This window comes from Leptodactylus fuscus, chromosome 2, assembly GCF_031893055.1.
Source record: "Leptodactylus fuscus isolate aLepFus1 chromosome 2, aLepFus1.hap2, whole genome shotgun sequence".
Classification (NCBI taxonomy): Eukaryota; Metazoa; Chordata; class Amphibia; order Anura; family Leptodactylidae; genus Leptodactylus; species Leptodactylus fuscus.
Window position 1 is genome coordinate 268,116,201 of NC_134266.1, and position 13,456 is coordinate 268,129,656.

The 13,456-nt window shown below is 44.8% G+C and overlaps 1 protein-coding gene across 11 annotated transcripts in view; it reads left to right on the forward strand.

The window, feature by feature from the left end:
* Nucleotides 1-13,456, forward strand: part of DLG2 (discs large MAGUK scaffold protein 2) — a 1,022,754-nt gene that overhangs the window by 940,535 nt on the left and 68,763 nt on the right. The window lies entirely within an intron of this gene.

Consider the following 13,456-nt stretch of genomic DNA (forward strand, 5'->3'; position numbering starts at 1 on the left):
GGACCATCAGAGGACCATCTGGTGGATACCAACATTATGGGTGTGTAATGGCTGCTGATAGTGGGTGGCTACTACTGTACATCATCCATGGTACCCGGCCAAGAGAGGGTCAGACTGGACCATCAGAGGACCATCTGGTGGATACCAACATTATGGGTGTGTAATGGCTGCTGATAGTGGGTGGCTACTACTGTACATCATCCATGGTACCCGGCCAAGAGAGGGGCAGACTGGACCATCAGAGGACCATCTGGTGGATACTTGAATTCTGGGTGTGTAGTCAATGGTAATAGTGGGTAGATACTACTGTACATCATCCGTGTTACCCAGCCAAAACAGGTTCAGACTGGACCATCAGAAGACCATCTGGTGGATTCTAGTATTCTGGGTGTGTAGTGGCCGCTAATAATGAGTAGATACTACTGTACATCATCCATGTTACCCGGCCAAGACAGGGTCCGACTGGACCATCAGAGGACCATTTGGTGGATACCAACATTATGGGTGTGTAGTGGCTGCTGATAGTGGGTGGCTACTACTATACATCATCCATGGTATCCATCCATGTTAACTACTACTGTATACTAGCGATGTTATCCAGCCAAGACCAGGTCCGAATGGACCATCAGAGGGCCATCTGGTGGATACTAGTATTCTGGGTGTGTAGTCACTGGCAATAGGGGTAAATATTACTATACATCATCGATGACCGTACTGCCGTCAGTGTATACGTGCCAGTTTCAATACCGACTCCAGTCAGTTAGCCAGAGTGATTGCGACCCTCACCTGACCATTGTGTTGCTATATCCTACTACTCATCTCAGGAACTTGGGAGCTTTTTTTTTTTTCAGCTCAGATTGGAGGTTTGGGTTGGTATACCGCATTGTTCATCGAAGATCCTCAAGGAGAGCGCAGTTATCTGTGTTTTTTTCCTCCCACCTGTTTTATTCATCATCGATGTTACCCAACCAAGACTGGGTCAGACTGGACCATCAGAGGACTATCTGGTGGATACTTGTATTCTGGGTGTGTAGTCACTGGTAATAGTGGGCAACTAATACTGTATACTGCCAATGTTACCCAGCCAAGATAGGGTCAGACTGGACCATCAGAGGACTATCTGGTGGATACTTGTATTCTGGGTGTGTAGTGGGGACTACTGTGCATCATCCATGCACAGGGTCAGACTGGACCATCTAATGGGTACCAACATTTTGGATATGTAGCAGCTGCTGATAGTTGGTAGCCATTATTGTTCATTGTTGATGTTATCCAACCAAGACAGGGTTAAGTGGGCCCAACAAAGGACCATCTGGTAGATGCCAATATTCTGGGTGTGTAGTGATTGCTGATAGTAAGTAGCTACTACTGTACATCATCCATGTTACCCGGCCAAGAGAGGGTCAGACTGGACCATGAGAGGACCATCGGCTGTGATAGTGGGTGGCTACTACTGTACATCATCCATGGTACCCGGCCAAGAGAGGGTCAGACTGGACCATGAGAGGACCATCGGCTGCTGATAGTGGGTGGCTACTACTGTACATCATCCATGGTACCCGGCCAAGAGAGGGGCAGACTGGACCATCAGAGGACCATCTGGTGGATACCAACATTATGGGTGTGTAATGGCTGCTGATAGTGGGTGGCTACTACTGTACATCATCCATGGTACCCGGCCAAAAGAGGGGCAGACTGGACCATCAGAGGACCATCTGGTGGATACCAACATTATGGGTGTGTAATGGCTGCTGATAGTGGGTGGCTACTACTGTACATCATCCATGGTACCCAGGCAAGAGAGGGGAAGACTGGACCATCAGAGGACCATCTGGTGGATACCAACATTATGGGTGTGTAATGGCTGCTGATAGTGGGTGGATACTACTGTACATCATCCATGGTACCCGGCCAAGAGAGGGGCAGACTGGACCATGAGAGGACCATCGGCTGCTGATAGTGGGTGGCTACTACTGTACATCATCCATGGTACCCAGCCAAAAGAGGGGCAGACTAGACCATCAGAGGACCATCTGGTGGATACCAACATTATGGGTGTGTAATGGCTGCTGATAGTGGGTGGCTACTACTGTACATCATCCATGGTACCCAGCCAAAAGAGGGACAGACTGGACCATCAGAGGACCATCTGGTGGATACCAACATTATGGGTGTGTAATGGCTGCTGATAGTGGGTGGCTACCACTGTACATCATCCATGGTACCCGGCCAAGAGAGGATCAGACTGGACCATCTGGTGGACACCAACATTATGGGTGTGTAGTGATTGCTGATAGTAAGTAGCTACTACTGTACATCATCCATGTTACCCAATCAAGACTCTGTCGGACTGGATGAGGTGGATGCTAGTATTCTGATTATGTCATCTCTGGTGATGGGGGGGTAAATAGATTATCGATCTTATTCAACCCAGATAGAGTCTTGGACCAACCTGGGATCGTCCAAGCAGTGTAACTTCAGGGGGCACCGAGACTATTGTCACACCTGGGCCCAGGAGCCTTATGTGGTCCACAAGATGTCTCTTCACAATATGAGGAAAATAATTCTATAAACTGTACATTCTAGTTTGGGACCTGGTACAGATTTTGCATTGGGGCCCGGGAACTTTTGCCTCTGGATTGTCCTTTTAATACCAATATTGTGAGCGTGTAGTCACTGGTGATAGCGAGTAAATATATCATCAGTGTTACACTTGAAGAGCGACCGCAGAAACTGAAAGATTAGAAGATTGCCCTCTATAAAAGGGCCAAGCTAAACATACTCTGCCCCCCATCCCCCCATATAATAATATTGGACCCCGGGTTGTTACTGGTTAAATGAAATAAATAATTGAGCCATTTTACCTAAAATCTCATATATTAGTTCTGATAATGCCTTTTATTCTAGCACGGTGTGCCATTTAGCCCAGTTATATGCTCTTGACCTCTTGTAGCTGGGCCTAGAAAGCAGCTAAGTGACAGCAGCCATTTTCAGATGTTATAGAGCTTTCAAGTAGTCGCAGGGTCACCCGGGTTCCATTGAAAGGCATAGACCCTGCTCTGTCCTCCCTTCTATGCGGCTCCTCCATTTTTACACCAGATATAAAGGGATTCTATCACCAGGACCCAGCTGATCAACCCTGTCCTGCAGTTAGGGAAGGGACACCTGAATTTTTTCCCCATGTGAATTGTTGCCTCCATCCCCGAGAGGTTGCTGTTTTTGTCAACATTCAGATAAACTCTTTGGAGCAACAAGTGCACCGCCATTATTTTGAATTTCCCTTTTTGCATATTGACAAAAATTGTTATACCTCCTCAATGAAGCAGCGATTCACATTGGGGAGAATCTGTATGATTCAAGTGATCCTAACCTATCTGCAGGGCTGGGGTGATATGCTGGTTCTGGTGACAGTAACCTATCTATCTGCAGGGCTGGGGTGATATGCTGGTCCTGGTGACAGTAACCTATCTATCTGCAGGACTGGGGTGATATGCTGGTTCTGGTGACACTAACCTATCTATCTGCAGGGCTGGGGTGATATGCTGGTCCTGGTGACAGTAACCTATCTATCTGCAGGGCTGGGGTGATATGCTGGGTCTGGTGACAGTAACCTATCTATCTGCAGGGCTGGGGTGATATGCTGGTTCTGGTGACAGTAACCTATCTGCGGGGCTGGGGTGATATACTGGGTCTGGTGACAGTAACCTATCTATCTGCAGGGCTGGGGTGATATGCTGGGTCTGGTGACAGTAACCTATCTATCTGCAGGGCTGGGGTGATATGCTGGGTCTGGTGACAGTAACCTATCTATCTGCAGGGCTGGGGTGATATGCTGGTTCTGGTGACAGTAACCTATCTATCTGCAGGGCTGGGGTGATATGCTGGTACTGGTGACAGTAACCTATCTATCTGCAGGGCTGGGGTGATATGCTGGGTCTGGTGACAGTAACCTATCTATCTGCAGGGCTGGGGTGATATGCTGGGTCTGGTGACAGTAACCTATCTATCTGCAGGGCTGGGGTGATATGCTGGTTCTGGTGACAGTAACCTATCTATCTGCAGGGCTGGGGTGATATGCTGGTACTGGTGACAGTAACCTATCTATCTGCAGGGCTGGGGTGATATGCTGGGTCTGGTGACAGTAACCTATCTATCTGCAGGGCTGGGGTGATATGCTGGGTCTGGTGACAGTAACCTATCTATCTGCAGGGCTGGGGTGATATGCTGGGTCTGGTGACAGTAACCTATCTATCTGCAGGGCTGGGGTGATATGCTGGATCTGGTGACAGTAACCTATCTATCTGCAGGGCTGGGGTGATATGCTGGTTCTGATGACAGTAACCTATCTATCTGCAGGGCTGGGGTGATATGCTGGATCTGGTGACAGTAACCTATCTATCTGCAGGGCTGGGGTGATATGCTGGTACTGGTGACAGTAACCTATCTATCTGCAGGGCTGGGGTGATATGCTGGATCTGGTGACAGTAACCTATCTGCGGGGCTGGGGTGATATACTGGGTCTGGTGACAGTAACCTATCTATCTGCAGGGCTTTCTCTATGACAGCTTGTGAATGGGCAGTTAGATAAATCTGGTGACATTACTTGGCGGTATTACAGTGACCTGACGGACGCAGAGTAGGAGTCTGTAATATAATGGTATTATTCCAGGTGATAATTACTTCTCATTCTTCATTTGTTTCACGGATTGTCAGTTTTTGCAGCAATTGTACATTGGATTCTTTGATGTCAGATGAAGGAGATGTGGCCAGTTTTGGGCTTGGTGTTTACCCTTTAATCTCCTCGCCTTGACATACAGTGTGAATTATTTATAAGCTCTCGGTATACAGAGTGCCGGGGGATGGAGAGGAGGAGAGATTGCTTTACACAAGTCAGATTGCTGAGATTAATAATGTATTCCTTTTACATACAGAAGCCGATCATAGAAGACAGGTAGCGCGGCTGGGAGATTCCAAAATATCAAATTGGAAAATAAATTTGGCTTATTAGAATTTATATTGATCTGGAGCCAACTCCAATATCGTTGTTCTAGAACTTACTGAGATTGTGGGACTCTGCCACGGAAGGGTCAGCACTGACCTAAGCGAGGCCCCCGGTCTAAGGGATCCTCCTATTCTTCATGTCAGCCCTTTGAGAATGTCCAGTAATAGGGGAGATGCATTTGGCTTCTGTTGGTATATACACTACATAGCAAGCTGCAGGATGCCGTTCTGTGAGGTGGTCACTGATTTTGAGACTGATTCTGTCCTGATTCTGAGGCACCTTAGGAAGAACCGAAGTGTCCTGCTCAATCTTATTAGGCCCCATTCGTCTGCACATACCCCAACACTGCCTAAACTTATTGATGGCCTCTCCTAAAAATAGGTCACTAATATCGAATTTGTAGTAGTAGGACCACCAGTGCCCCCATCAGCAGTGGTGGAACGGAGTCACTGCAGTACCTGGTGTGGCCACTACACATAGAACAGCTCTGTCTGCTTCCTGCTCTGTTCTCTGTGTATCAGCTGCTGGGCCAAGAGGATCCATGAGGGTGCTGGGGGCGGAATTAAAGGTTAAAATCATCTGCAATAGCTGTGATTTAAATGGCATCGGTTTAGTGTTCACATCCCTCTCTGGATTGGACGTTCCCCGTTGGATCTCCAGTAGTCACCGACCATGTGCAACGACTCCACTAAAGAAAGAAGATTAACTCTTCCATTACCCTGTTTCACAATACGGCGACCAAATTAACCCCTTCCCTACCTAGATCAGCAGGGAATCGGGTATTAACCCCCTCCATTACCTAGATAACCTGGGATGAAGATGTTAACCCCTTCACTACTCAGATCACATGGATTTAGGCATTAACCCCTCCATTACCTAGATCACCTGGGATGCAGGCATTAACTCTTCACTACCCAGATCACCTGGGGTGCGGGCATTAACGCCTTCATTACCTAAATCACCTGGGATGCAGGCATTATTTCACAATACGGTGACCAAATTAACCCTTTCCCTACCTAACTCAGCAGGGAATCAGGTATTAACCCCTCCATTACCTAGATCACCTGGGATGGAGATGTTAACCCCTTCACTACCCAGATCACCTGGATTTAGGTATTAACCCCTTCATTACCCAGATCACTTGGGATGCGGGCATTAACTCCTTCATTACCCAGATCACCTGGGATGCAGACATTAACCCCTTCACTCTCCAGATCACAACGATTTAGGCATTAACCCCTCCATTACATAGATCAGCAATCATGGAGGCATTAACCTCTTCATTACCTAGTTCACCTGGGCTGCAGGCATTAACCCCTCCATTACCTAGATCACCTGGGATGCAGGAATTAACCCCTTCACTACCCAGATCACATGGATTTAGGCATTAACCCCTTCACTACCCAGATCACCAGGCACTACCTTCTTAATTACTGTGGATTAATCATCGGGGGAAGCAGGTATTAACCCTTTAAATACTATAGAGCTCCAGGGAATGAGGCGTTAACCTCTTCACTGCCCTTGATCACCAGGACTGCTGGCGTTCATCCATTCGCTATCCTACAGCACTGAAGGATAGCAGGATTAACCCTTCCACTGCCCAGGACCACCAGAGAAGTCTGTATCAATCTGAATCTTTTGTAATTTTGGGTGCCTTTCCTTGTTCCTTTCTAGCAGTGACTTGTGTTCTGTTCATGACTCTTACACACAGTGTATTTAATGCTGGATGATACTTTGCTGCACAATGTGCTTAAACACAAGAGATTATTAAGATCAAAGCCGTGCGAGACATCAGAGCCAGGAGAGAGGAGATGGTGCGGGCGCCGAAATCACAGCACTTATCTACGGACGCTCCGTCTGATGAGCTGGAACGTAACATTTATTATGTCATGTGTGTTATAAGGCTGAATTATTAAATCTATTCCTTTAAAGGCAGGAGACCCGGGGTTTATAGTATTACTACCTGGGGCCTGGTCTGGGGGTGCGAGCAGCAGGTGGCCAAAATAATCTATTATGGCAATGGCCCAGTCAGGGACACTCAGAGTCTATGGGACAAGCAGCCCAAAACCACTAGTATCAGATCGAATGATTCTGGGGTCCATCAACCCCGAGGAAATAGACCCAGGTATCCCTCAAATTTACGTGTCTCCTTCTGTACCGGATTTCAAGTTAGCCCCTGGGCTACCGGAGGACCCTCTGCTAGTCTGATGGGCCGGCACTGGTTTAGACTCATGTACACACAGTATAAGTCAGTAGAAGATGGAGCCGCTGCTCATTGTTGTTTTTTTCACGCAGATTTTTCTGCCCTTTGATGCCGAGATTGAATTTTTAATGTGTGATGTGAGATGCTTGACAGTGCATGGACCCGTAAAATGAGCAATTGTGATGGGAAGCGCCAATCCATCATAACACAAGTGTGTCTGTGCGAAGCGCGTCAGGTCAGCCGGTGGCGTTGTATTCTGTGTGAGCTGCGGCCAAGTATTAGATCCCTGCAAGGAAGACTAAAAAGATGAATGGACAGGAACGAAAATTCTCACCTATACATAACATGAAAAGATACCGCTGCATGGAGCTGTATATAATATATACTGCAACATAGAGCTGTATATAGTACATACTGCTATACATAGCGCTGTATAGAATACATACTGCTATACATAGAGCTGTATATAGTACATACTGCTATACTGTACATAGAGCTGTATATAATACATACTGATACATAGTGCTGTATATAATACATACTGCTATACATAGAGCTGTATATAATACATACTGATACATAGTGCTGTATAGAATCCATACTGCTATACATAGAGCTGTATATAATACATACTGATACATAGTGCTGTATATAATACATACTGATACATAGTGCTGTATAGAATCCATACTGCTATACATAGTGCTGTATATAATACATACTGCTATACATAGAGCTGTATATAATACATACTGATACATAGTGCTGTATAGAATCCATACTGCTATACATAGAGCTGTATATAATACATACTGATACATAGTGCTGTATATAATACATACTGATACATAGTGCTGTATAGAATCCATACTGCTATACATAGTGCTGTATATAATACATACTGCTATACATAGAGCTGTATATAATACATACTGATACATAGTGCTGTATAGAATCCATACTGCTATACATAGAGCTGTATATAATACATACTGATACATAGTGCTGTATAGAATCCATACTGCTATACATAGAGCTGTATATAATACATACTGATACATAGTGCTGTATATAATACATACTGATACATAGTGCTGTATAGAATCCATACTGCTATACATAGTGCTGTATATAATACATACTGCTATACATAGAGCTGTATATAATACATACTGATACATAGTGCTGTATAGAATCCATACTGCTATACATAGTGCTGTATATAATCCATACTGCTATACATAGAGCTGTATATAATACATACTGATACATAGTGCTGTATATAATACATACTGATACATAGTGCTGTATAGAATCCATACTGCTATACATAGAGCTGTATATAATACATACTGATACATAGTGCTGTATATAATACATACTGATACATAGTGCTGTATAGAATCCATACTGCTATACATAGAGCTGTATATAATACATACTGATACATAGTGCTGTATAGAAGACATAGTGATACATAGTGCTGTATAGAATACATACTGCTATACATAGAGCTGTATAGAATCCATACTGCTATACATAGAGCTGTATATAATACATACTGATACATAGTGCTGTATAGAAGACATAGTGATACATAGTGCTGTATAGAATACATACTGCTATACATAGAGCTGTATATAATACATACTGATACATAGAGCTGTATAGAATACATACTGATACATAGTGCTGTATATAATACATACTGATACATAGTGCTGTATAGAAGACATAGTGATACATAGTGCTGTATATAATCCATACTGCTATACATAGTGCTGTATATAATACATACTGATACATAGTGCTGTATAGAAGACATAGTGATACATAGTGCTGTATAGAATACATACTGCTATACATAGAGCTGTATAGAATCCATACTGCTATACATAGAGCTGTATATAATACATACTGATACATAGTGCTGTATAGAAGACATAGTGATACATAGTGCTGTATAGAATACATACTGCTATACATAGAGCTGTATATAATACATACTGATACATAGAGCTGTATAGAAGACATAGTGATACATAGTGCTGTATAGAAGACATAGTGATACATAGTGCTGTATAGAAGACATAGTGATACATAGTGCTGTATAGAAGACATACTGATACATAGTGCTGTATAGAATACATACTGATCATACTTGTAGGTGAATTAAATCCTCCTCTTTTATGGTGATCTGTCTGGGTCATCCAGAGTCCGTTCTCCAGATGTGTGTCCTCATGTAACTATCTCCTAACAGCCAGGTCAGAATGGCCAAGATGGCGGCCAATTCATCAAAAAAAAACCCCACTGCTTCATAGAGTCATGTACAGCTATTACCGATCGTTACCAAGAGGTACACTACCCAAAAGCATCCTCCGAGCTACTTCTGCTTGTAGATGGATCAAATGATCTGTGGGCTGTCTGAGCCATCCAGAGCTTGTTCGCTGTCTAAAACAACCATCCCGCTCATCTTAGTACAATGGTGCGCCTCCTCTCGGAAAATGTATGTGAATGGGGGTGAGGAACAAAAATTTGTCTACTCTCCTTTTTTTGGGTCTAAGTTTTCACTTACGGCCACGAGAAACCTCTGATTTTGTCAGCGGGCCTTTCCTCAGTAGCGCCCTCTGCAGGAGGATATAGTATTTCCTGTTGGATAATGTGATGTATGGCCATCCATATTACATGTATGGCTTGAGACATGGTCCCCAAAACGGTCCCCCTCTATGACATCCATATACCCTAATAAATACACTATGGGGGAATTTTTTTAAGACTTTGCTTCCCTATACCAGTCTTATTTCTGATATAACTCACGCCAGCTTTCTGCCATGTTTTATTAGTAATTTTGGCCCCAAACTGCCTTGATCTCTGTTATGCCCACTACCATAAAATCAGTGGTGATCAGGGCACCAAAGGGATGGTGTGGTATATCTTTGATGCAACTAACTTTCCCAACTAAAAATTCCTCCATTACCACTAAAGGGGGTCTTGTGGGACGGGACTTTTATCTTGAGCTGCAATACCGGACATGGCCACATCCATATGTGTGGCGCTGTTTCTGAGTAAACATGTAGGGGGAATGGTACTTGTTTATTTGGCTGATTAGTGCAGATCACATTAGTGCAGCTGGGTTTTTTTCGGTGTGGATTTTGACATTAAATCCACATCAAAATCCGGCTCAAAAAAACGCCTCCCGTTGAATTCAATGGGTTCCTTTGCTCGCGGCAAAAAGAAGCGACCTGCCCTTTCTTCAATTGGATTCTGCAGCTGATTCAGCCATGCGCTGCGCTAGACTGCGGTGCAAGATGAAGGGGAACGCATAATACTGTATAGTGGCACTCTTCCAAATTCCTGCATGTGAACACCGCCTTAAAGTAGAACTATGGTGCAAAAAATTCCTGTACTGACTAAGGTTCAATTTCCATTCCCATCAAATATAACTTTTAATTCCTGTTCACTAAATCCATGACTGGTACATAAAGCGGAATGGAAATCCTCGCCGCTTCCTTCGATAAATTGCCGCAGATTTCTAAGAAGTAATCAGAGGGAACAAAAAGTCCTCTCAAGGCAAATAATTGGCTTTGTCGCTAATTAATATTCTCATTGACACACCCTGTAATTGTAATTTCGTCCGTATATTGGAGACAGATGGAGAATTCCCTCCCATTTGTATCTGTACGACGATTCATTGTCCCGGTGCGTTTCAGTGGTTGTATCGGTGCAGCGCTGTATAGGTTATTAGACTATCCTTAGTATAGATCTGTGAGGGTCCGACACTTAGGACCCCTGCTGATCACCCGTACCGAGGCAGCGCGGCTCCCGGAATTGTGTACTCACTCGCCATCCGAACTATAGTGGTGAGTTTATGTACTGCAGCCCTGCCCCATACTGTAGTACGTACTCTCTCCACTACAGGGGGCGGACCCTACAGATCTAATATTGTAGGCCCAGCCCCTTTAAAGGGATCCTATCATTCAGATGGAATTTTTTTTGTCCCTAACACGTAGGAATAGCCTTAAGAAAAGCTATTCGTCTCCTACCTTTAGATGTCTTCTCCGCACCGCAGTTCCGTAGAAATGCCGGTTTTCACTGGTATGCAAAAGAGTTCTCTCGCAGCACTTGGGGCGGGCCCCAGCGCTCAAACAGCACTAGAGGCATCCCTAATGCTGCAAGAGAACTATCTCCAGCGTCGCCTCCATCTTCTTCAAGAACGTCCTCTTCATACGTCTTCTTCCGACGCAGGTGGTGAAACTTGTAGGCCTTGGCAGAGCCAATTGCGCATGCCCGTGGCCACAAGAAAAATGGTCGCTTACACAGAAAGTAGGCGGCCATTTTCTTGTGGCCTGTGGGCATGTGCAGACAGCTTTGCCTGAGGCCTACAAGTTTCACCGCCTGTGCCGGAAGAAGACGCATGAAGAGAACGTTCCAGGCGAAGATGGAGGCGACGCTGGACAGAGTTCTCTCGTAGCATTGGGGACGCCCCCAGTGCAGTTTGAGTGCTGGGGCCCGCCCCCAGTGCTGCGAGAGAACTCATTTGTATACCGACGGAAAACGGAACTTTAACCGAACGGCGGGGCGGAGAAGACATCTAAAGGTAGGAGACGAATAGCCTTTCTTAAGGTTATTCCGACTTTAGGGACAAAAAATTCCATCTGAATGATAGGATCCCTTTAACCAATACCTTGTATATGCCAAATGATGGTGCCATTGAAAAATACAATGTATCCCGGAAAAACAAACCCTCTTGGAGTACAACAACACAAAAATAAATAATTTTCATGCAAAACTAGTAAGACGTTGAAAAACCTTAAACCAATTTGGTATCTATTTTTGCGCCGTCCCATAAAATGCTGCGCAGCCGTAGTCGCAGATCTCGCGATCACCATGGCCATCGTAGAATAGTTAGGTCTTTGTGACCTGTACATGTAGTCCCGTCCTAAAAACATGGTGGAAATTTGTTAAAAGGAATCAGAATAAGTGTTATCTTGGAGTACGGTGCGAGCGGTGGGTGGCCGTACCCTCAGCTGCCTCCCCCGTGCAGAACCCAATGAATACTAATGTCCCTTATTCTAATCGTCGCTCGGTCCGCCGTGCCGCAGCAAGTCCTACATCTCCTGCACATATTGGGCTGTTCTGGGTTATTGGAACCCCTGGGGTTCTCTGCGTGCGGTCCCCGTGCTGGTTAAGGCTTTATGTTCTGAAGTTAATATGAAGCACGTCGTCTGCGGATTCTCAGAAATGTCTTAGAGCGATCCGAAACGCATCTATGAATGTTAAGAAGGTGACGCGTCAATGTCGGCAGCTCATGAAGATGCTGCAGCTGATGCCACCCACGTGTATATGGCTGGAGGTCCTCGGCGCTGGAGACTTGGAGTCTCTCATCTTACTGTCTTATTAAAGGGGTCTTCCGTGACTATTATATTGATGCTCTATCCTTAAGAAGGGGTCACATAGCGTTCTGGGGAAGCTTATCATATATACAGAATGGCTGTCCATGCCTCATTAAAGGGATGTGCCCCTGTTACAGCCAAGTGTCCAGACTTGACCTCAGGTCTACTTACCCAGACTCGCAGCATCGTAGGGATCAGTAGACCAATGTTGGGCCAGGATGTGATGTGAAGATGGCCTCATGGGAAGAAGTGAGCAAGCGTCGCCTCATTGATTTCAATTGGAAAGTGACCACTGATGGCCAATTTTGATCCACCTTCTGGTATCATGGACCCCTTTGTTCCAATAGTTGGGGTCCCACATTCTAAGGATATGCCATAAATGCTCAATATGGGAACATATAAACTGATCATGGGGGTCCTGGCTGCTCCGCATCGGAATATTTGTCATGTGAGATATCCAAAGCAGCTAAAGCTTTCGATACTTCAACCATAACATCATCTTATATGTCCAATCCATAACTGAAAACCATCAGCAAGGAGGCTAACTGCTGCAGATGCTTCCTATTATAACGTTGCTTTTCGAAATACTGGATTTGCTAGACAGCCTTCCACGTTAAAGGGGCCTGGTTTAGAAATCCCATTAGAACATATGTAATTCTTAACTTCTCCTCTAGGGGAGCTGCAGGGAAAGTGAATACTGTTGATTGATGTTGGGGGGGGGGGTACAAAAAAACTCGACCACTTACATATGATTTGCCTGGTTAATGCAAATATTGAAAGTGTAACACCCATATAATTTATAGTTTGCTATTGTGTTAGGGGGCGTTTGAACATTTTTTGTAATCCTTTATCTAACCT